The 25,180-nt window shown below is 35.5% G+C and overlaps 1 long non-coding RNA gene across 1 annotated transcript in view; it reads right to left on the bottom strand.

The window, feature by feature from the left end:
• The window catches only part of LOC145934121 (uncharacterized), a 112,576-nt gene that overhangs the window by 71,091 nt on the left and 16,305 nt on the right, over positions 1-25,180 (bottom strand). The window contains exon 3 of the long non-coding RNA XR_014424996.1: positions 1,397-1,448. This is a non-coding gene — a long non-coding RNA (uncharacterized LOC145934121). The remainder of the gene's footprint in view (positions 1-1,396; positions 1,449-25,180) is intronic.

The following is a 25,180-nucleotide window of genomic DNA, read 5'->3' as shown; positions in this document are numbered from 1 at the left end:
CTAATGCCTATTCACGAATATCCTACAAAGTAGGTAAATAATGATACCCGCCGGCGGGAATAATACAGGTACGTCTTTCAGGAAAAAAGTGAAGAAGAAGCAAGGTATGACGAATCCTGTTACATCGCGGTTGAAATAGTAGCTACAACTTTTCGCGAGAAGAGAATAGCGCGACGGCGTGTTTCGAAAATGTAAAGAAGACAAGATTAAAGTGACATAATTATGTGAAAAATAAATCAATTTAAGATTTAAAACTCTTATACGCTATACGAGATAAATTATTCTTTTCTCTAAAATTTTAACGCGAAAATTACGAAATTCTATTTTGTGTGCATATTTTTTTAACTTTATTTTATAAAGGAAAAAAATGTATATATATAGAATTTTATTTCCTTTTTATTAGTTGATGATTTTTTAAGTACAACATTTTTATTCGCGTCATTCTCATATCGCAGGTGCGATTTATCTCCGCCATCTGACGCAAGAAAATTTCCTTCATTATGCTCTTCTAACAAATTAATAAATCGCATCTAATCGTTACTGCGCTTGGACGCAGTTATCGCTGACGTCTCGCGCGCTACCACGAAGGCGGCGGGAAGAGACGTGCGGCGAAGGCATGATGATTCTTAGAATTAATACTCAGCTAAAGAAACGCTTGAGATACAACGTTAATTAAGATAACGGTACCACGATACGAGTGAATAGTAGAGAAAAGACAACTCGGGCATAATATGTATCTGACCCTTACCGTACGCGAAAGGAGCGAGTTAGCCACTAATTAGACGCGGATACAAGCGGATTTTTACGCGGTTCTCTGTATCGGATTTATCTTCTAGGGTCACTAACAATCATTTGTATCCGAACATTTCGTGTCCGGCTGATTCTCGAAGTTTTCAGTAAATGTATTTAATTCGACGAAACTTTGCGATAAGAAAAAAAGAATAAAGATATAAAGATCCATATATGTATCTTTCTTTATTTATATATATCAAATATGGTTATATCTGTTCGATTAGATTCATCTGATTAGAAGGGGGAGGGTGAGAAAAGAGGAAGGCGGAAAGATATAATGCTGTATAACTTTTTAAATCTCCGGTTTCATAATCTAAATAATCTAAAAAAATAGATCATTCTTCACGGTAATTTTTTTTTAATTTGTATTACATATCAGTAATATTGAATAATACTTCTAGATGTCAATAATATGCGATAAGAGTGTAAAAAATGTTTTCTTGATCTCGGGAGAGTTACCAGATTTTTGTCAAAAAATATTAATCACGAATAAGATATTATATAAAATATTATTTAAAATGTTACTATTTTAATATTTTCAACATATTATATACACCTCCATATTTTCGCTATAGAAATATAAAATGAACAATTTTTCACTCACCGATACGTACAACGACACGACGCATAAATCGCACTGTGTATCGCAATGCTATCTGTAACAAATAAAATACATACATATATTAGAATAATCTTATTATTTCGCATTATAACATACAAAATATAAATATAAATATATAAGCTAGGATATTTAATTAGCAAATTTTCGCTTTATTATTTTTTGACAGAAATCAGCTGATTAAAAAAAGCGTTAATTTGTCAATTAATTTTTTAAAAATAATATATTATAAAAATTAAAATAATATAATATGCTTTAAATAATATATTATAATACTTTAAATTCAATTAATATTTTTGACAGTTATCAGCTGATTTCTGTCAAAAAATATTAATCGAAAATAAGGTATTATAACATATTACTTACAACTTACAACATATATTACAACATATTTTAATTTTTATAACATATATTTTTATTTTAAAATTTAATTAGTAAATTAACAGTTTAATCAACTGATTTCTGTAAAAAAATATTAATCGAGTTTAAATAAACTTTATCATTTTTTTAAATACAAAACCGAAGAATAGCGCGCGCGTAGCGTTTATCTTATAGCTTAGCGAATAGTTTATAAAAAACTGTATAAATTCTTTAAGATTATACATTTTTTTATTTGTAGATGTCACTGATATGATAAGTATGATTAATGATTAATAAGATATTTATTAGTAAGATATATTTTTCTTTGTTTCAATGACGACGATTAAAATATAGCCTTCCAAGATAGAGAAACAAAGCAACGTTAGATATCTCATAAGACAGTTACAACTAGCTGATTCACGAGAATATCGAAACAAACCCGAATTGTATGTTGCGGTGCAAGTTTATGCGTAGAATATAAAGGTAGATACAATACGATTGCATCATTTCCCCCTGAGCATTCTCTGACGACTAGTCATTCGCAAGTGTATATATCTATTGATTCGTACAAAAAAAAAAGTCTGAGACAAGCAATTGCGAGCGCGTATTTTTCTCGACACGTCGAGCCAACTAGCTACTAGCTGCTAGCGGAAAAAAAAGTCGCGATTATCTCTGATATATCCCTCTCTTCCCGAAATGGTATAGACATGTACAAATGGCAAAGTCCATCGGTCGCATTGCGAAACGTCCTGTCGTTCGTTGGTCAGGCTACGTACGGAACCGGCGGAACACCCGCGCTGCATTTCAGCGTTCTGAGTCAGACTACTGCCGGTCGCGCAAATCTTGCGTAACTCGCGTATAGCTGTCTATCTAACGAACGGCCATATGCTGCTTTACTTACGTCCTTAACAACGAATCGCGCGATACGATATGCCAAACGAGACGAGTCGCTGAAGCGACAGCGATCCTCGAGTCTCGGTGACTTCTGGGTTCTTCTTTGCTCCTCGTCTTATAAGACTAGAGCTTACTGAATACAGTATGATGACGCAAAAACATATTAACATATTTAAAAAATATGTATATATGAAATACGTATATCAAAAAATTAATTAACGAGATATTTTAATACAATAAACGAGAGATAAAAATAAATGAAGAACTTAAGGAGAAACAAATAGTTAAAGGGAGTCTAATGTCTAATGGGTTAAAATTGATTATAATTAAGATGATAGCGGAGCATACGGGTAAAATCGTTCTAAAGGCAATTATCCACAGCTGTCGTAGCGGAAGTTATAAGAGTCGCGCTTCTCTCTCGTTGTGATATGGTAAGCATCAGCGATTCTCTCTCTTTCAGTCCGTCGACGAGATCTATACGTGTTTCGCCGGAGGCGATCGCGCGGATCCGCGAACGTAACTTCGCCGACGATGTCTATAAGCGAATTGCATCACACATCGCGAGTCGAGAGCAGCAGCAGACTAGACGACGCCGGTCGCGCACGAGTGACCGCTCTGCCACTACATGTCTGCGAATATACGCGAGTAATCGCGATAAGCCGCTTTCGCGCGTCGCGATCTGGATCTTATCCGACGTGTATATTATCGACAGCGTGACGATGCGGGATTAGACTCTCTCTTTCTCTCCTTTTCTTTATCTCTCTTCAGATTTCTCTCTGCCCAATCTCAAATCGGTTAGCTGGGGCAGTGTGTTATACGAAAGACCCTCATAAAATTTCTGCCACTAACTTGATGCATTTACGGGCATCGGGATATTTATAGGCAATGGCACAAGAGAGAGAAAGAGAGAAGCTGAACTTCTCTAAATCTATGGATACTCGAGCGTTTCAAATTAGCTTAAGTGCCCACGCGGTGTCTTTCAAAGATTTTCTCGGCCGTTTTATAGTACTTTTGGAATTTTTGAAAAAGTAAAAAGATTTTTATCTTGAGCGAAACGTGGCGAAAGAAACGAAATCATTGAAGATTATAAAAGTTTATAGCTTCTTTTAACTGCATATTAAAAAAAAAAATTTCCAGAGATGCCATTACATGACACAAGTTTCGAGGAATCACTCTTACGTATTTTACGAAGGATTTAAAAAAAAAAATTCTTATTTTCATAATCTACGAAAAACGTTCGATAATAATGTTTGCCTAACGATATTTAATGAACTGTATATTATATTCACATATTATATTCTCATATGTCACCGTGTATTCTCCCTGATATGTCCCTCGAAAATATAATTTCTCGTTTAACTGCTAAATTAAATTAATAGATGAGAATGCGCGCGGTCAGACGGAGCAACGATTATCATTAGACGACGCGCTCGAGATAATGGCAGTTTTCTTTGCGCGATGCCGCGCAGACTATCGACAGATAATTGCATAATGCAAGCGTATCCGTTCGTCTCTTACTTCGTTGCCGCGCATAAGTATACAGACGAGAAGAACCCGCCGTCTCCGTCATATCCTCGCGTGTGTCGTGGGTGGGCACGTGTGTCCTTGGCCTTGAGCGTATCGGCCCTCATGCGACCACGACGTCGTCGACGACGACGACGACGACGGTAACGAAGTAGCGGCCTACCGACAATGGAGAGGATACGTGGAAAATGCGGGCACCACGCCGGTCGTCCGTGACGTTCGCCGATCTTTTTCCTTCCGCTCTTTCCCTCCTTACTCCGCCTTCGCCTTCGTATCACTCATATACTCATATAAGCACACTTTGCTTCGATGCATCTACCGACGTTTTTTATACACGTGCCTAATCTCTTTTCCTTTTTCAAAGTGCCGCTCTATACGTGTATCTTGCTGCTTTTGTCGGAAAGCGTCAAAGTTCCAGTTTTTCTGTACATTACTATAGAAGCCTTTTTATGGTATCAATGTTACTGTCTTCGTTAGATCTTATACTTTTAGCGGACACGCTAAAAGTATCATGAATGATATTGTTTTAGCATAACATAATATTGCTATTTACGTCGTAGCAACTACTTCTTACTTTGAAAAGAGAAAAACAGATAAAATTTACGATAATCTTCTTACTGCGAAATTAAATTAAATTAAATAAATTACGTTTTACAGCAGTAAATTTTTCTAATATACTTGCACGTTTTTCAATAAACTAAATAACTGAATCAACAAAATACTTATCGTATTAAGTGAAATTTATTCATTCAAACATATATTTCCTCAAACATATGTTATTGATCAAAGTATCACATTTATTCAGTCAAATAATTTTTCTCTGTAAATCTAAAACTTAGAGATTCTCTCTCTCTCAATGATCAAATTGAAGGAACGAAGACAAATACAAATGCTGAAGACGCACAGCAATATCCTAATTACTATAAGACACGTGTGAAATAATTTATTTATCAATTGTATTTATTAATCAATTCTAAACTTAACGATTTTTGATATTTTTTAAACGATACTATGAATTTTGATAACGGTACGATAATCAATCCAAATATGTATCCAAAATGTTACTTTAACTCGAAAGTCATTTCGATCTTCAGCTTATATAATTTTCAGCTTGATGTAGATATATATATATTTAATTATATTTTTTTATATAAAAATAGTTTTTTTTCTCTATGTAAAATGCATTAACGATTGCGCATAAATATCTAAAAAATAATACTAGAAAATATAGATTTTGGATATAGGATATTAAATTGAATATTGCCAGATCCCTTCACATAGAAAAACGCAGGTATGTCGACGAGAGAATGATGGAAGCGAGCAGGCGTTTCAGCCTGAGCATCTGCCGAAAATATGCGAAAACATCAGCTGTTCGAGCTGTGTCTGGCTGGCTGGTCGACCGGGCAGATTGGCGCCCTGCGGAAGGCAAGATCCCTCACGGACAGAAAAGGGCCGACCGGTTGTGCTGCACATACACAGGCACTTTAGTTGGCGCCCGACTTACTTAACGCGACTCCTGTGAACCTCGCTTCGTAGAACGAGACTCGTAATATTAGACGATGACTATGCACAGAAAAATATAAATTCACGTTTCGATAAAGAAAATTATTTTAGATGTTGATTTAGGCCATAATTTATATATCACGAAAAAAAAATAAATGACGATATAGAATAAAAATTCATAGTATCGTTAAAAAAATATCAAAAGTCGTTAAGTTTAGAATTGATTAATAAATTGATAAATAAATTATTTCACACGTGTCTGATAGTAATTAAGACGCAACAGCATTTTCAATTCTAAATTTCCTTTGAATTAAAAAACGTGAATTCTTGTTATCGAACAAATCTTAAGAATTCACAAGAATTTTCAAGATGAACATTGAACATAATTAAATTGCACACTACGTTCTTCATCAAATAATTATCCAAGAATACTCAGAAAGCAATTACTCTTGTTATTATTAGTCCTCATATACAAGGTTGCGAACGCATAGGCACTAATTAAATCACTCTTAACGCACTCTTAACGCCTCGAAACGCTCAGACAAACGCTTTTATGAAAACCAAAAATTTCGATAGCACGAGGAAATTGTTTTCTCGAACTGGGTCATCGATATAATTACGCTACCTCCAAACGAGCGAGCGTGTCCTCGCTTCAATGATAATTGATAAACAAATTGATTCTTTATCGCATGGAATGGCGCACATGGTCATTTAATCGCGCACCGAGTCTCTCCGGGATGCATATGTGTCGGTGACACCATTTAGCACAACGCGCCGATTAGATACGACAATCGCATCTGACAGCGAGCGACCGAAAACGAAAGTCACGCTCGTTATTCGGCGAAAAAAGAATCGGTATATCGCCGGTGCAGCGATGACGATGGCAGCTGCGTTCTATTAAACGACGTCCTGATAATAAATAAATATACGTGCGATGACGAACGACTTCCACGCTCGTATCGCTCGTCTCTCTTTCTCTTTCTTTCTCTCATTATCATCTCACCGTGAGAATGCCTCTTTTAATCGGCCCCGTCGAACTCGCGCGACAAGATAACGATTCTAGACGATGCTCCTCTCGCGATAGATACGACTGGACGAGACGACCAGCGAGTCGTTCATCGGCAGGATGTGGGATCGTACTTTAAAAGAACCCACTTCCTCCGAACGGCGACACACGAGACGGATTGGTTCCATACGTCTTCCTCCTTTCTTCGAGCCGTCGTGTCGAGCTCGAACTTGAGGCTCGATACCTTCGAGTTCGGAGTTTCCACGGGTTTTAACGGTTCGATAAACAACCGCAAATCCGAACGATTATTGCTTTAAAATTACACGAGAAAAAAGACATTAAGTTGCCGTAATAGAGATTAAATATGTGATAATTTTAAATCTTCATTTATGTATTTTTTTTTTTTTTTTTTTTTATAAATAAACCGTTCTTATTATCACCGTATTTACTACTAAATAAAATATCTTCGCCGTACACGATATCTGCAATAAAATTATCGTGGGATATAGTATATACTTTTAATGCGACTTGCGGAATCCATGGGGTAAAGAATCCCGTTACAATGTCCGATTAATTTCATAAGCGTGCGTGAGCATGATTTTATGAGTCAACGCTTTCGAGCGACGGTTAATCGAAAGCGGAAGTCACAGGCACGATTGCATGTCGCACGCTGGAGCAGTCGGAGCGTTGCTTTCTCGCTCGCTCTGTTTAACAGAGTATGAAATAATTATACGCTACCCAAAATCACGATCGCGATACGATTTTATTCCCTAACGTTACGGTCACGAGCGATACGATTACGATCGCGATTTATAATATTTATGGCGACGCAACATTGTTTCAAGCACAATCTTGCTTTCACTTGGAAATAAAAACAAAAGAAGCTCGGAGGAATATCTTTGTTAATAACGAGTAAGATACGGGTAACTAAGGTGGAAGAGAATTTAATAACACGGCGAAACTTGAACGTGAATTCGGTAATTAATAGCGCGTGGGGTCGCCCGAAATACTCCCTCATAAAGGTTAACGAAAAAACTCTAGTACATTAGTAATTTTGCGACGAGACAAGCGTGATCGGCGGTTCTCCTTCGATTTAAAGTTTAAAGCGCCCCGGGAGCGCACACAGTCTGCACACACACAGACACAGGGGTAAACTTTTTACAAAAACTGCTGCCACTTCGGGGTCGCCGACGGGGCAGTTCTTTAAAGGGCCGGCAAGGTCGTCGCACCTGAGCTTCGCGCAACTTCTGTGAGAACGGTATGAAAGATGATCCAATATCGGTGAGGGGAACGCGAGAGGGAGGTCCTCGAAAGAGGTGAAACAAGCGTTATACGTGCGCGCACACAGAGATGCACGTATGTGCACGTCTGCAGAAGTTTACGCAATGTGTAAACACATACGTACATATACATACATGTACATACATGTGCATACATTTGCGGACGCACACGTACACACACGCGCCGCCTACGTGCGTGGCGCACGAAAGCGCCTGGAAAAAGGAAGGATGTGGTCAAGAAGACGATGGGCGAGAGAGCAGGTGACGCCGCTCGTCCGTCCGTCGATATTACACAAGGTACGATGGGAAATTAGCATTAACCGTTTCCGGACTTTCGTTTGGCGCCAGTCGTTGCTTTCGGCAGTCATCCGTGGGAAATGTAAAAAATGAGCCATTGCGGAATGATTGTGCTTCAAAATAAATGGTCCGGAGATTGTAATCGGCTTAAAATATATTGTAGTAGATGAAAGAAGAGTACAAATATTCAAAATTATAAATTAAATATATAACAAAAGGTTCTCTCGTGATTCTTGTACTCAAAATTATTCTAAAGTGCCCCCGAGAGACTTGCAACATTTACAGTATGATTAATGGAGATCGCCCTCGTCGTTCAAATTTGCGCAAACATTTTTTACCTGAAAAGCTTTCAATTCTTGGAGACTCTTTGAATAGAATTCTTGTGACTGTTCTATAGTATTTATCTTTTAGTAGTATTTTAAATATCTGAGAAAAAAATGTCTTTAAAATTTGTATCATTTTCATAATCACTGTCGTTTAAATTTGTGAGTTCTCAGTTAAGAGTTTTTTAACAGCGTGATCTTTAAAAATCTTTTAATTAAGAAAGAGAGAAAGAGAGAGAGAGAGAGAAATAACGATAAGAATATAATAATGTTGTAAGCGGAGGAATCAATATATATTAGGAAATGCACTTTTCCGCTATATTTCTAATCGCCACGATGGAATACATAATGATATGTTCATCGTCCTTTGCGGCTGCCCGGCGGAAAATTGGTCAGGAGTATAGGTGTCGGTAAAACGGATGGTACGTCTGCACGCAGGTGCACCATCGTCTAACACCTGTCCTGAAAGAAAAGAGCAAAAAAAAAAAAGAAAAGAGATGGCCTCGCTGCCACACTACGCATCTTTTTTCCCGTAGAAAGCCGGCTTTGCTCGCTTCGGCGACACGTGCGCGTGTCATTCGCATGCATAACACTCATAATGAGGCATTAATTCGTTTAACGACACTCACGCACGGCTTAAGTAATCGAGCAAACATCCGTTCGCCAATTTGCGGCGCTCGAATTAAACTCGAGTGGCGCGATACGGATCGTCTCATCGCATGCAGGGCATATACGAGGGCAGTTCGATAAGTCAGTGACTTTTACAAGATATGGCACTCAAATCGCAATCTAATTTTATTTCTGATATTTACCATCTTATTTAAGTATACACACCAAGTTTCAAGTAGATCTGCCAAATAGAAATTTTTTGACAGCGTTCTAAAGCGGATAAGTTTGTGTTTTTTGCTAAAATGGAAAAAAGTGAATTTCGTGTGCTAATAAAACATTACTTTTTGCGTGGAAAAACCATTAAGGAAACTGAAGAAAAGCTAAAAAAGTATTATGGGGACTCTGCTCCGTCGCATGGAATGGTTCACAAGTGGTTCACTGAATTTCGTTGTGGTCGTACAAGCACGAATGATGCTGAGCGCCCGGGACGTCCGAATGAGGTCACAACTGAAGAAACAGTCAATAAAATCCATGATATTGTATTGGACGACCGTCGAGTGAAGATACGCGAGATAGCCAAGATGGTAAACATCTTAAACGAACGTGTTTTTAATATCTTGCATAAACATTTGGGCATGAAGAAGCTGTCGGCCAGATGGGTGCCGCGCTTGCTCACAATCGACCAAAAACCACAACGAAATTCAGTGAACCACTTGTGAACCATTCCATGCGACGGAGCAGAGTCCCCATAATACTTTTTTAGCTTTTCTTCAGTTTCCTTAATGGTTTTTCCACGCAAAAAGTAATGTTTTATTAGCACACGAAATTCACTTTTTTCCATTTTAGCAAAAAACACAAACTTATCCGCTTTAGAACGCTGTCAAAAAATTTCTATTTGACAGATCTACTTGAAACTTGGTGTGTATACTTAAATAAGATGGTAAATATCAGAAATAAAATTAGATTGCGATTTGAGTGCCATATCTTGTAAAAGTCACTGACTTATCGAACTGCCCTCGTAAATATCGAAAAACCATTTTATATATCAGCATTGTTATTAGTGTTGGAAACCAATATCAACAGTAAGAAAAAAATATTTTTTTCGAGTCTAGATTAAAGCTAAGTATTTAATAATGAAAACCATTATTTCGTTATAACTATTTTAAATTAAAAAATGCAGTACCATACAATTACAGTAATTATGTAAAAATGACTAAATTACAAAAAAAATTAAATATATTTTTGATCAACTTGAGATCTTTTTCTATAGTTAAAAAAACAGCAAAAAAGAAACATAATATTAATTTTAAGAGAATTGTCAGTGAGATTGTGAATACCAAGTTTGTTATTTATAATAAGTATATACATATATATACTCTCTAAATGCGAATATTCTTGATTGACAAACAGCTGCCACCACGATAAAATTGTGAGCCTATTATTATAAACCGCAAATAAGCTGATTCCTCAAAACTTTAGAATGACGGGTAGACTCTCCGGCGAGAGTGTTAATAGAAGGATATATCCATTCGTCAATGCACCTGTCCGATAACCGGTTCGCGATTTTACCTGCTTTTTCCACTCTATAAATCTCTAGATAGCTTCTTACTCTCGCTCTTATAAATCATATAACATCTCATGATTTTAACATAAGATACATTTATAAAATATACGACTCTAACTGTAAAAATATTACGATTAAATCTTAATAATTTAATCAATGATATTAGTATGCTTTCTAAATATAAAATAAAATAATTGTATTTGTGTGTTGCTAGAATTATATTTAACGTTGAAAATTACATGATTTGTGATATCCGGGGTATTTACTCTGTGTCGACATCCTTAAAAGCTTCCTCAGTCTTCCCGAGGCACGTCTTACTAGATCGACTTGAGAAATAAATGGAGCGTTACGTGAAACTGGTTAAAGTATGTCTTACCAGCTGAATAAAGCGGATAGATTAGCTGGTACACCCGTCGAAAATTGTGGCACGAGGCGCGAGTCGATGTAACAAGAAGAGGCTAATCCTGGGTTTGTGTGAAACGGCACGAGCGATCGCAATTTAAGAAAGAATCATACTTCGTACACTCGTATTCGCGATCGGTATCTGTCGTGAGTAGGCGCGAGCACGAACGATAGCAAGCCGGATTGCTACAAAAGAGTTTCAGCTAATAATGAATTCTAAATGAAATCTATTAATATTAGAATGTCCTAGTGTATGCAGAGAAAGATATTTCGATTTAATTTATAATTTGTCCTATAAGATAGTTGACTTACACTTACAGTTTTGGAATTACGATAGCCCGACACCCGCACGATATTCGGTTCTTATCTTACAGTACGACTGTAATCGGAGTATACTACTTGAAATTATAGTTCACGCAATAATGTACTTTTAAAAATTATATCGATTCGTATCGATGTTGTATTTTTACTTTCTATGATCTAAAATCTAAATTTAAAGCTCTCGATATTTAAGCTCTTATTAACAGGATGTTAATTATTAAAAGTTGGATATATATGAATGATAACGTATTATCAACCAACGACTCTTTTCCCAAATAATCTGCAGGCGAAAATATCTCTGTGTAGAGCTACAAATTTGAAGATACGCAGATGCGGAAGTTACAGGAGTCCACAAATTCATGCTTAATCTCGTTCGATTGGGAACTGACACAAGTATGTCCCGCGAACAGTAGTAACGAGTATATCGATCGGTCGAAAATACTTATGACGACAGCATGCATACACGTTTACAACCCGTCCCGCTCAAGCGATATCGGTGTCCGTTTTTGTACGCCGTTTATATGTCGTCGGTTTGCCTCAGGTAGACAGGGTCGTCGGTGCGATTTTGTTTTTGTCGAATCGTCGTTGAGGGAACCGGACCCGAAGTTTCACATAGGGCTACTCGGATCAATCGAGAAACCACCGATTGGAAAGTGCGGCCCTTACGCGGGACCCGAGAGAGTCGACCCGGTCGTCTCGACTACCGTGGTAAATCTCAGGATTTTTTACCTCGCAGTCAACTATAATGTAGAATGAGGGGAAGAGTTGTTAATTCGTACCGGACATCGTATTCGTGCTTCTCGAGAGAGAGAGAGAGGGAGAGGTAACTCATGTCCGCCCGCTTGGTCGTGTTCAGTTCTTGAAAAAAATTTACAAAATAAAACAAAATAAAAAAAAGACCGAATCCTGAGATACATAAGGAATTTACATGTAATTTCGCGACAATTTTTTGCGATATAATGGCAATAAGTAAATTTTTATAAATTACGATAACTAGCAGGCACTCAGAATTTTTTGCACGTATACAACGAATTGGAATATTCGTGCCATAATTTATATGCAAAGAGGATTAATCGGATAGCTGCGTATATATACTCGAAATAGACAACGCATTTCCATTAGCGTGACACATTAACAATTAATTTATTATAAATTGAGATATGACAGCATACATTTCTTTCTCTCTGTGCTTACTATGAAGATTAAATATTCCAATTTCAGCGAATAATTAATTTATAATTATGTCGCGAATACAATATATTATAGAACACTACTGTAAAATTTTCCTATTTTTTTTTTAATTTTAAAAAAACTCGGAATAAATCCATAGACAAGAGAATTCATTGCACGATCAAATTCCATCGACTCCTATGACTATCCAATTGGACTGAAGAATTCCAACGATATGGATCGATCCTGGGCGTGTTCTTTACTCCGGCAGATTGCGAAATCCAGACGGAGAAATGGGTTTAGAGTCGAGGGAAAATCGAACACGTGGTTTCGTCAATAAATGTAGGTAGGTATGCCGTAGAGCATGTGCAGAAGGAATAGCGGTACGTCTACGAATCACGGACGTTCCTAGGAACGTTTTGAATGCTAACGACGACAAAAGGGACCATCGCTCCGTTAAGGATCGGAAAGGGTCCGCAGGTACGACGAGCTGGAATTAATACGAGCTCTCGTATCGGGTCAACAGAGAAAGAAAGAGAAAGAGAGAGCCAGCGAAACCGTAAACTTTCTATGGTAGAAGGGAAAAAAAGGCTGTGACTGTCCGCTATGCTCTCAGTAATAATACCATAGTAAATCGCGGGTACCCCGAGTAGAGACCCGAGAGATGATCTAGCAGGTCGAATTCCCCACCTCCTGCGCAAGTTCTCTCCAACACATTTTTTCTATCTGAACCTTCCGCCGTAGGCTCTCGTAAGCTTACCAGTCTCCATTTACCTTTTCCTTCTCTTTCAATATTCGCTTTTCTTTGCTCTTTTTTACAAGTATTCGTATGATAACACAATCGGCATTTGATCCGAGCTATAGATCGCCGAAGTGAAATCTTTAACGTTCGAATTTCCATCGACAATAAAAAGAGATCGTGAGAAAAACTCTAGATATTTTGTATTGCTAATTACACATAGCAGATATATACGTGTATGTATTGGATGATTGCAAAAGTTCGTGCCCGATTTGAAATTATTACCACCATCTATGCAAATCGGGCACGAACTTTTGCAATCATCCAATACATATGTATAAAACAATTATCTTTATTTATCTATCTATAAAACATCGACAGCTGCTGAAAAAATATTTCTGATAATATTTGTAGCAATAAAATCAAAATGTAAAAGATATTGAAATAAAAAAAATAATGAGACATTCTAAATAATCATGTATGCTTACATGGTGATAAAGATTCAATCTTGATAAATTATCTAAAATAAGGATTTTTTAAATCTTTATACTCGTCACACATTTTTTCGGTTTAGAATATTAAAAAATGTTTTTTTTTCTTTTTTGTAAAATAATACATCTAAAAGATATATATAAACTGAGGAATTTATATTTTCTGGAAAAAAGTTTTCTATAATTTTTTCCATAACTTAAGAAGTTGACGTTAAAAATACCTTTTTCTCCATAACTTAAGAAAAACATAAAAGTTCAGAAAAAGCTACCACATAAATCGAAAATAATAAGTTTAGGACGCTATTATTGTTTTTCTATTTCACAATGTCTTTTACAATTTTTTATCTTATATTGTATTAGTTTTATTATATTATATAATATTTATTGATTTAAATATATATTTGAAAAGAAACGTTTTATTTGTCTATTTGTTTAAATAAAAATTTTATATGATATTAAAAAATATCTTATTTTTTTATTCTTATAATCCTTTAAGTCTTTTAATTCTCAATCATTCAATTTTGACTCGCTAAAGCCTTTCATAACGATTGCGTTCTAAATACGTTTCTCTAACGACAGGGAGAGCTGGCACTATCAATCTTAAAGCATAAACAGAGATACGAGCGCTTATCGTATGCGGTTGCACATCCTATAAACATAGATATGAGGTAAATAGGTATCGGCGAGAAAGATATATATATGTATATATATATGCATTAATAAATGTCTCTGTGCATGCATTTGTATATGTATATAAACTGTTTATTCAACTGCACGTTACCTCGCGTCGATTTATTGGCTTTTTCCGCGCATGCATTGAACAAATGATGATAAACTAACTATTCGTCAATAGTCCTAACTTGTGTTTCACACAAAAGGATTCTGCTATTTTGATCGTATTAAGCGCTTGTCTAGTTTGCATACAAATTAAAAATCAAAAATATTGATTAATAGGTATAATATATTAATTTTCTCAACTTTATATATAAAATTTTGTCGAGTTCTTTAAAAGATCAAATGTTACAAGGATCACTGTTACAAGGCCTTTAATTATTCTAAAAAATAGATAAAGATATAGATATATTTTGAAAAAAATAATTTTCGCAGTAGGGGATCTCGATCTTAGAAATTGTGTCAGGATGTTGTCGGAATTTCGACGTTCGATGTTTTTATTTTCGAGCCCGAGTTTACCAGGGTCGCTTTTGAAAAGGGATCAGAGTGAGAGAAGACAGGACGATCCTACGAGAGGAAAGAACGGAAGGGAACACTATACGCGTGTCTCTCTCTTTCTTTCTCTTATACGAGCGCAAAGTGAAGTGTATGGGTACGTCGTGTAAAGCACACGCGCCAGGCAAGCGGTATATAACAGCAGGTGAAGCTCACAGCTGCTGGACAGCTGGACCGATATCTGGCTCCCAGCTACATTCCAACGCGAATACGAGGCGCGCGCGATAAGGCGAGTCGCGCCGTCACGCCACGGCCACGCAATGTACCGCGCAATGCAACACGCGTAATGCCGCCGCCAGTCAATGCGAGTTACGCGAATTACATAGTGCGGCTACGACGGCGCAACGCCGTCTCGCCGCTCGGTCTTGTCGTCGTCGTCGTCGTCGTTCGTCGTCGCCAGTTATTCTAGCGATTATACTCGCGATTAGATTACCGCTCGCTCCAGTCGGTTGCGTGGCATTATCTAACAGCAAGAAGCTGGCAACCAGCTTGCGACGTCGTCGCGAATACGTATACCTTCTATTGGCAATCAATTTTTAATGACACTTGTCCGAACGAAAGTCCATACGTATTTATTATAATCAGACGCGACTTGAGGATATAATTGATTATAAGTTTATTTTCATTTGTATTTTAAACTGCTTGATCACAAAATAAGAGTCTTGCATCAGATATCACTATCATATAAAGAAATAAGAAAATTAGTTTATGATATATATTAGAGTCAATTGATAAGATTATATTCTATTTTTGTTTCTTTTGTTTTTTCTAAAGAAACATGGTCTAATAATATTTATATAAATTAGTCGAGCATATGTGTTTTCTTCCCTTTGGTGTATTTGTAATAATCTTTGTTAAAATTGAAAGCGTGTTAAATCTGATGTTTTTAAAAGAAAATAGAAAACAATTATTTGTATAGATTTAAGTAAGCTTTAAATGGCTATCTAGGATGTGCCTTTAGGACGGCTGTCGGTGGCGCCCAGGATATGACGTCAGCAACATGCGTGTCGCCTCCGAAGATGCGTGCGATACACGCGGCTTGTTTTTACCGTCGATCGTACGAGCTCGCGCGACTTCTGAAGACTCTACGTGATAGGCATTAAAAATGACTTCTCGAAAATGGAAGGCACACACACCTGAGTCGTTTCTAAGGCTCTCTAACAATACGAGTCGATAGAAAATAGAACGTTTCTCATTTTCATCACGTCGGCATATTAATTCTATAATTATGCAATTTAGAGCAGACTCTTTCTTAATTAAACGCCAATACATTGAAGAATTTCTAATTGCGTTACAAGCAATTCGAAGTAAGAGAGTTATTCCACGTAGCGATATGAGGTTTGCAGAATCGATCGATCAAGGGATATCGGGACGGATTGTAAACTAATTATGATACCGCGAATTGGATGTCTAGGATATCCGAGGGCTCGACCGCATAGATATGCATTTTGATTTGTTTCGCATGCGAGCCTTCACTGACTCACTCGAGTGACTCATGCCTACCGAGGTTCGGTATCGCGCGAACGTCGACACACGTTCATATCCATTCGCATGCACCGTCAACATGACGAGAAGCGTGGATAAGGATATCCTCGCGAGCACACAGGCTGACTAATTTCACGATATCGCCCTGCTAATGCTACGTCACATGATTGCACATCATGTGAGAGACACGATGCTACGTCACATATGGTTGCACACCACGTGAGAAACACGAGGAATAGTTCAAGATAATTGACAAATACTTCTCACTTACAAAGATGGAAAAATAAGAAATTAAAATCGAGATATTTTTTTTATTACTACGTAAAACTGCATCTGCTCTCTATGTATTTATCTTGATATTTTGATCTTTTAATTCTCTTTTTATGCATCTGTGTATTTTATGAAAATATATATTTGCACAAATGTATATGTAAGTCTGATAGTTAGCCATGAATAATATTATAATCTAAAAGTAAAGAAATAACACAAACAATATTATAATCGATTGAAAGAGAGAAGCTTTCAAAATTAAGTACGAGGATTTATGTTATCTAATCTTTTCTCCACGGCATCGTGACAAGATAAGAGAGTGGAGAGGAGGTCTCTATCAAACAATTACAAATCTATTATTTGCTTCCTAATCAGTGCACAGAAAATAATGTTATCATAGATCATAAACAATAGATCAGTTATATAGCGAGAAACGTCGATCTAGAAATAAACTCTACTTTTCTTTTTAATTTCAAAAAAAATGTCGATTTTAAGATATCTTTGTGGAATATGAGTCACAATCCGAGATCGTAATATTAATCATAGATTCTCTGAACAGTTTGAATTAAAAATATCTTAATAAATAGCTAATAGATAAAAAAAATTAAATAGCAATGGGATAATATCATGCACAATTTGATCTGCTTGGAAACAATTTCGAATTCCTTTTTATACAACCGTAATACACGGTGTGTTGTTGTTCAATGTCTAATCCAAAAAAGACCTGGCCGTTCGAGAAAATCCTTCGTCTGTGAAAACAAAGCGAGATGACGAGCGATCCGGGTACCCGCAGCGAGGACTACATATCGGGATCGCGTCTCTTGACCGCATAGAGAAACGCGATCCGAGAGCTACGGGTACTCGAAGACCTTCGAAGAGAGTCAGGAGAGCGCATATATGTGCATATACTTGGATTTGTGAATCGTTGGATCCTGGCTCGAATAGGAAAACTCTCTACGGTCCTTTAAAGCCTCATTTTTACAAACGAAAATCAACGGAGAGCTAATCGATTTAAAAAGTTTATCACAAAATAAAGTTTTTCCGATTCTTCACGAAATATTAATCCGAGTCTTGAAATATTTTTTTTATTACGAAAGTTGCTCCTATAAAATAACTTTGAATCGATTTTTTTGTAGAATAGACTATATTTAAGACTGTTGATAATAAACTAATTAAAATAGCTGGCTCGATTCCATCAGAGCGAACTGGCTGGCGATTTATCGAGGTATTTCTCGATCAGTAGTGTAAGAGTAGATAAGGAGGACAAGCTGGGATCGCACCATGGTGGCCGCTCGAGGGAGCGAGAAAAGAGATAAAAGCGCGAGGGACGTGAGCGGTTTTAAAGGAAGAACGATAAACGGCAGTCGCGTGGAACTCGCGAGGTTCCGTGTTCGTATATTATGCCCGTACGTGTAGCATACTAATGGCAATTTCGCCGAGGCCCTTAGCCCATACGCAGGACTAATATTTATTAAGGGGCCTCCGCGCGTGTCGATTCCGAATGCGCGGGGCGTAAAATGCGCGTGGGTCGTTGTCTTGGTCGCGTGGTGCAACCTCTTAACTGCTTAACTGCTCATTGTACTCATCTTACCTTTCTCTTACTTAGCATTCAAGCGTAATAATAACAGCGATCAACATTCCGAGTTAAAATTTCGCGTACGAACACCACCGGCAAATGCAATTTTCAATTGTTACAAAGTTACAAGTTTTCGAGTCTTCTTAGAAATAAAAAAATATATGTAAAAATGAAAGAAAAATAAACGATAAAATGTCTTGACTTGTAAAGACTTGAATTATCAATGATGTCTTTTCCGCGCGCGTCTGCTAACATCGCATAATTACGTAATTGTTCGAAATTGTATTCGTGTTCAAGAGACATTTCGAAAATTACTCCAAAAAAAAACGAGGTCCCGAAATGATGACATAAAGTCGACAGGACTTCCTGTCTAGCCTTGTTCATTTGCGAAGGAAACGTAAGGTCAACATATTCGAGTTTATCTGCACGGGATGTATATCATTTCGGGTAGTAAGGCGATGCGCGAGAAGAGAGGAGCCGAAAGAGGAAGTAGCGGGCAAGAGAAATATACGACGGGGAGAAAGCAGAAACGCGCTGCCACAAAAAAAATAAAAAAAACAGACGTAGCGTGTCTCTACCCACCGTGACACGGCATCGTGCACCGCATTTCGTGAATTTTCACATCCGGCGCATTGTGCGAAACGGCATACCGTGGCGCATCGCACCGTTCGGACCCTTAAATTATGTGCGGAAGTCGCGGTACGAATTCACCATCGATTATTTCACGCGTGGGGTTCTTACGGTTTTATGCTTCGGTGATATCAATAGAAATTCATTAAATTTATTCCGCAAAAAAAAATATGATAAGCAAACGCATCATCAATATTAATAATGTTGAAATATCATAACACTTATAACGGGATGTTTCAAAAACAAAGTTAGTATTTTAATTTATTTTTCTGAAATTTATCATTTTTCTTTAATAAAATTAATCAAAAATTATTCATGCATTTTGTAACGATATAGTTGATACTGTGCAGTTTGCAACTTAGAAATGAAAATCGAACATGCTTTGCCATCTGTTGGACCTCCACTGAATCCAGTATAATAATAGTACAGATGATATAATTGTTTTGTACAAATATCTCGATAGAAAATTGATAAAAATTGATTAAGTTCTATTTGATATAATCTTGCAACTTTTATGCATTTTTAAATTATTATAAAAGCCAACATAAATGAAATACATTTATCTTTTCGGATAATCAACAGAAGATAATTCACGATTCACTCTTCTTACCTCTGAGAAATAATATCAGAAATACAAATTGTTCTTATCTTTGAATTTTTTAAAAATTATAAATATTTTTTTAAAAATTATTCTAGTCCGAAATTTATTTTGAATTTTATCGCAATATATATATTAAATCTTTTTCATTTCATAAACTAATATTAAAGAATACAGTGGAATTGAAAATTAAAAGCAATCCTTGGATGATAATACGCGCAACAAGAATTTTTTTATCGTACGTCGACTAAGAAAATTTAAAATCATTGAAACTTTTATTACATTAATATCGTTGCATTAATATCTCAACATTATTATTTTAATACTTTTGTAAATGAATCTCGAATTAAATTTTTATTAAGAAAGTTTGTTGTATGTTAATTAACGAATATGCTTAAAAATAGATGTCAATATATTCTAGTAATTTAATTTGAGAGATTATTTAATTTTTTCAATCTATCATCTGAAGAAAGAAAACTAAAGAGAGCTTTGCATATATGAAGAATTGGTTGCCAACTCGTAGGCAGTCTCATATAAAAAACAAGATTATATTGTGATTGTGTAGGCGTTAACTACACTTGCTTTACTTTTTTTATTTGCATTTTCCAGATATTTTTTATTTTTTTGTGTTTTGTGATGTATTTTCTAAACTTTCTTTATAAATGCAATTTTTCGGCTATAAATATGAAAAGTTTATATTTAAAATATATTTGTTTCTTTTAAAAAATTTAATGTTGCAAATCTTGATACTTTGAGTAATAGTATTTAAATTTTAAACCTCAAATGGCAATCTCGTCTTGAAACACGATCATTTAGGACTATCTATAGAGCGCGAACAATATATACCGCACAATATCGTAAACCCTATCATCAAATAAAGTGCCGAGCGAAATCGAGAAGAACGAAAAGGAGAAAAGCAGCTCTTCTCAGAATGCAAATCGCGAATTGAATGCAATTTATGAAAAATCTGTAAGATTGGGTCAAACGAAATTGCTGTTGATTATACGATACCGTTTTATTACTCTTTTTGAATGAACCATTTAAAATGGGGATAGATAAAACGGTTTTACAAAATTAAATTTCTAAGGTAAATAGATAGCGAAGGCTTGTTTTTTTTATTAACTCGCAGCGCGCTTTTGTTCGGAAGAAATTCTTCTCGAGATTAATTACGGATATATATTTGAAAATTGAGATAAAAATAGAAATGCGATAGACAATGCATACACAGATTCTATATAGGGTAACCACGTCCGAGAGCGAATGCACTTATCCACTTCTCGCCACTTCGGAAGGATTCGGTCCACTTCAAACTCGACCGATAGATTTCAGAGCTCACACACAATATTACTTTCGAAGAAGAAATCGTTTTGTTTCAACTTCCTTTTATCTACAACAAATCTTGAGAATAGAGAAACGCGTGCGAGAGAAATAATAAAATATTCCATTTATTTTCTGAACAAATAGAAATTTGATGTACACTCCGACAACTTTGAGTCTATTGTATTTATATGATATGCTCTAGACTCTAGAGTTTACATTAGCAAACGGAAAATAAATGAAGATCAGCAGTGCAAACCTTTGCGAATTTCTGGTAAAATTAGATATTAACGACTTTATTACGTCATTTTGATGCGTCATTCGGGAATTGCAGTCGGTGCATATCTGCGACCGTCAGCAACTTTGTCAACGTATGGAGTTGTCGCATTAAATTGGTCGGAAGTCTCACGGGACATTCGCAGCCAATTAGGTCAGTGAACGCCTTAAAACTGACATATATACGAAAATATTGTTTTATTAGATTATAAAAAATATAAAACGGTTCATTTTCGTTTCTTGTGTTAAATTAACAAATATTTTAACAGTTTTCAGGCGAAAGAAAGAGAGAAAATGAACGTAATTTAAAACTTTTTTAATAGTTAGATGTATAGAAATCTTTGTGTGAATAAGGATTTCGAATTAATTAAAAGATAAATAACCAGACTTTAATATATAGTACATGCTACAATATGACCCGCCTTTCGTCAATAAATCTATATATGGAATGCTCATCAAGTCATATAATTCGCACGCAAACTGCAATTGCATCGTTGCGCGGTATGCTGAAAGGCAAATTGCAGTTTTATTTTACCAATGTAATCACCAATGCGATGATGTGGCGCGTAAGATTGAAGAAATTGAAATTTTCGCTTTTGCGTCACAACTTTAGCCATTCACGCCCATGTAGCAGTCGTGAACAGAATTCATGAAAGAATGACATTTATCTTAGAGCTTAGAAAAACCAGGTCTTGTATTATATTTTTGAGTTATATATATATTAGCTTTATCGAAAAAACAATAGAATACAAAAGAGGAAATTATTTTCTCTTATAATCTCCTCTATCTTAAAAGTTTTCAAGTTGCAGCTACTCTGCACACAGCATACATTTTATGTTAATACTTTTAAATCTTTTAAATGTCGCGTAGTATTAAGAAATCTATGAAAATTCTGTAATAAGAATTTTTCAAGAAAAGATTAAGAAAATGTGTGAGATGGTAAATGAAAAAATATGAAAATAGCAAGAATTCTTTTTAGAATATGTATTCGAGTTTTATATCTCGCAAATAATGAACATTTAATATAATATATTGTAAAAGAATATTAAATATCTGCTGCAACGTATTTACTTTAGCTACTCGTGAAATTTAAATCCGATGAATAATACATGCGATAAATAATTCTGTATGATTTATCGATGTTTATACATATCATTATCGAGAGTAGTACGTGATTTCGTATTTGTGGTCCATATTTTCTCTCAAGGTCAACCGCACTTACTTGTGTGCGATTATGAACTGTCCTAGGCAGCGCATATTACTTATGTTCACATTTGGAACCACAGAGCAATATGTTCCATTACGAGTACCACCCCCATACGTTTCTCGCTCATGTTTGTTCTCAGCTTTTAAGCTGATCGCACAATGATGGAACTATTTATCTTAGGAGAGACATTTTCCAGTTAGAATAACTCGTTCGTCTCTTCGACGTTGCCTGAGGACGTCAATTTTGTCCTTGCTCTTGTCAATGTAGCTAATTAAGAATGATATAACATAATTATAATGCCATTAGTTAAGAATCTCAGTGACTGGTGGTCTTATGTCATTTTCGTCAATGAGTCGAATCGGAACGGAATCGCGGAAATTCATTATTTTACGACTACATTGACAAGAGATAAACTAATAACCCGCAAATTGATCGATTGGTCGGATAGAGAAGCGAGGCATTCGTTCTGCTGATTAAATGAATTTGCACGAGCGGATCCCCGTTAACACCCCGGCGACCGCAAACCAATCTTCCCGCTTGATTCGACATATCATGCATTTTGAATTCCGATTTCAGCCCTCGAGCGAAAAATTACAGAATGTTACAGGAGATACTATCTCGTTACTATGCTAAATTTTTTTTGATATTTTCTGTTAAATATTCAAAGATCTCTATAGTGCAGTGAGAATTAAATTGAAGTAACAAGTATATCGTACATTAACAAAAATTGATAAAATATTGCTTTATTTATTATTAACTCTATTCACCCTTCATTACTACTACTTCATTACTGTGCGTATATAGAAATAAAGTTATGTATTTTAACAGATTTAGAATTATTCAAAGTTATTGAAATATAAATGTAAAACTCACAATTGTAATAAAAAATACGTAAAGCAGATGAAATCTATAATTTTTCTTCTTAATTAATTATATAAATCATTAATTTCATGTGATGCTCGTACTCTTTTGCGCGCTCTTGCATAATATAATGTTACATCATAATTATCATAACATTATTGTTTAAACGAAAGATACAATTATGAACAATAAGAAGCTCAGCTGTAATTGCCTGCTATGAAACATTCTATCACTGATAAATATTAGCGCGGTACATCTTACACAATTAATTAATAAACGTTATGTAAATCTGTTATCTGTCTTTTGCACTTTTTAAATATTATTATCGCAAACTTGTGATTCTATTTCCACACTTTTATAAATAAATCTAAATAAATAAATAATAATTTTAATAAATATATAGATATAACTCTATAATGAGAGAATAATATATACGCAATAAAATGAACTCGTAGCTGAAATAGATTCGAAAGTAAGAGATATTCGATTATAGTATTAATTAAGATTATAGTATTAATATATTGTAGTATTAAAATAATACAGTATTCTATGAATATTATATTATTATTATATACAATATAGATATATTTTGATATATTATAGATAAACATATCAGACAACGAATGTCACATGTGAGACTAATGATTTATATAACTATATATAATATACATGCTTCATGCATAACAATTGAATAATTATTTTAATTGGATAAAATCAGTTATCCGATAAACTTATTCCTTCATTTATAATCTTTCGACACGTTACGTCGACGTAAGCATCGAACTATAACTCACAGTACGACCACACACTGCTATATATCAAATGCATCAGAGAAAGACTGGTATTTCATCTATTCGCTTATATCCACGATGTTATGTCCACGATGGCTATTTGTTTCGAGTGCTCGCCAACGCTGTTTCGCGGGCATTATTAAAATGGGGCTATTACGCAATTTGCATGGCGACAATGGCATAAGGCGCCATGCCCTGAAAAGAGGCCGCACGATAAACGGTAATAACGCGATTCTTGATATGATGAAAAAAAAGGGAAAGTCAAGTATGCTCTCTTCTTGGTTCCGAGGATGCTCGAATCAGATAGATAGCGCGAACCATAAAGAAAATACAGATGAAGTATAAGAATGCCGGAGATAAAAAAGCGATAAAAGATATAATTATTTTACCGTACTCTTTTGATCATTATATATATTACGTATGCGTGCAATGTACGTGACATTTTCGATTTTTGAATACGAAACAAATTCATGTATACAAAAAAGATTATCGTTTTTTAAGTGTATTCATCATTATTAAAAAAATACATAAATTAAAATTGATATAAATGTGACTTTAGCTAGGATAGCAAAAAACGACTATAAAAAGTTAAAATAATATTGGAAAAGTTAAAATACACATGCATATATATATATGTATGAATCATATGGGGGGGGGGGTTATGATATTCTCTCTATAATAAATTTAAATAAAATACAAATATTCTCTCTCACAGACACATACACGTCGAATTGTATTAGTATTTCTATGACTAAAAAATAATTTAAGAATAAATTTGTATGTATGTGAAAATGTAACTTTTCTTCTCAGTAAAAAATTTAGATGGAAGAAATTGTCTGCACACATCAATACATATATATAACACATAAGAATAGTAACATGATCTGCTGGTATTTCACGAGAGGACAAACAGTACTTTCAATTGTACTCGTAGAAAATTGAATACTTCTTGAGAGATTCATGGTGACGAGAAAACCCATTGTATCTGTGTACGCTAGTCCTTCGCGAGTCTTGCTCCGCAAACAGCGGTGACAATTGACAATCGTAA

The sequence above is a fragment of the Prenolepis imparis genome, unplaced genomic scaffold, assembly GCF_030444845.1.
Source record: "Prenolepis imparis isolate NDT839.2.m4 unplaced genomic scaffold, iyPreImpa1.0 SCAF_3, whole genome shotgun sequence".
In the NCBI taxonomy this organism is placed as follows: domain Eukaryota; kingdom Metazoa; phylum Arthropoda; class Insecta; order Hymenoptera; family Formicidae; genus Prenolepis; species Prenolepis imparis.
Note: the sequence above shows the minus strand (reverse complement) of the source record. Positions and strands in the feature narration are given on the sequence as shown.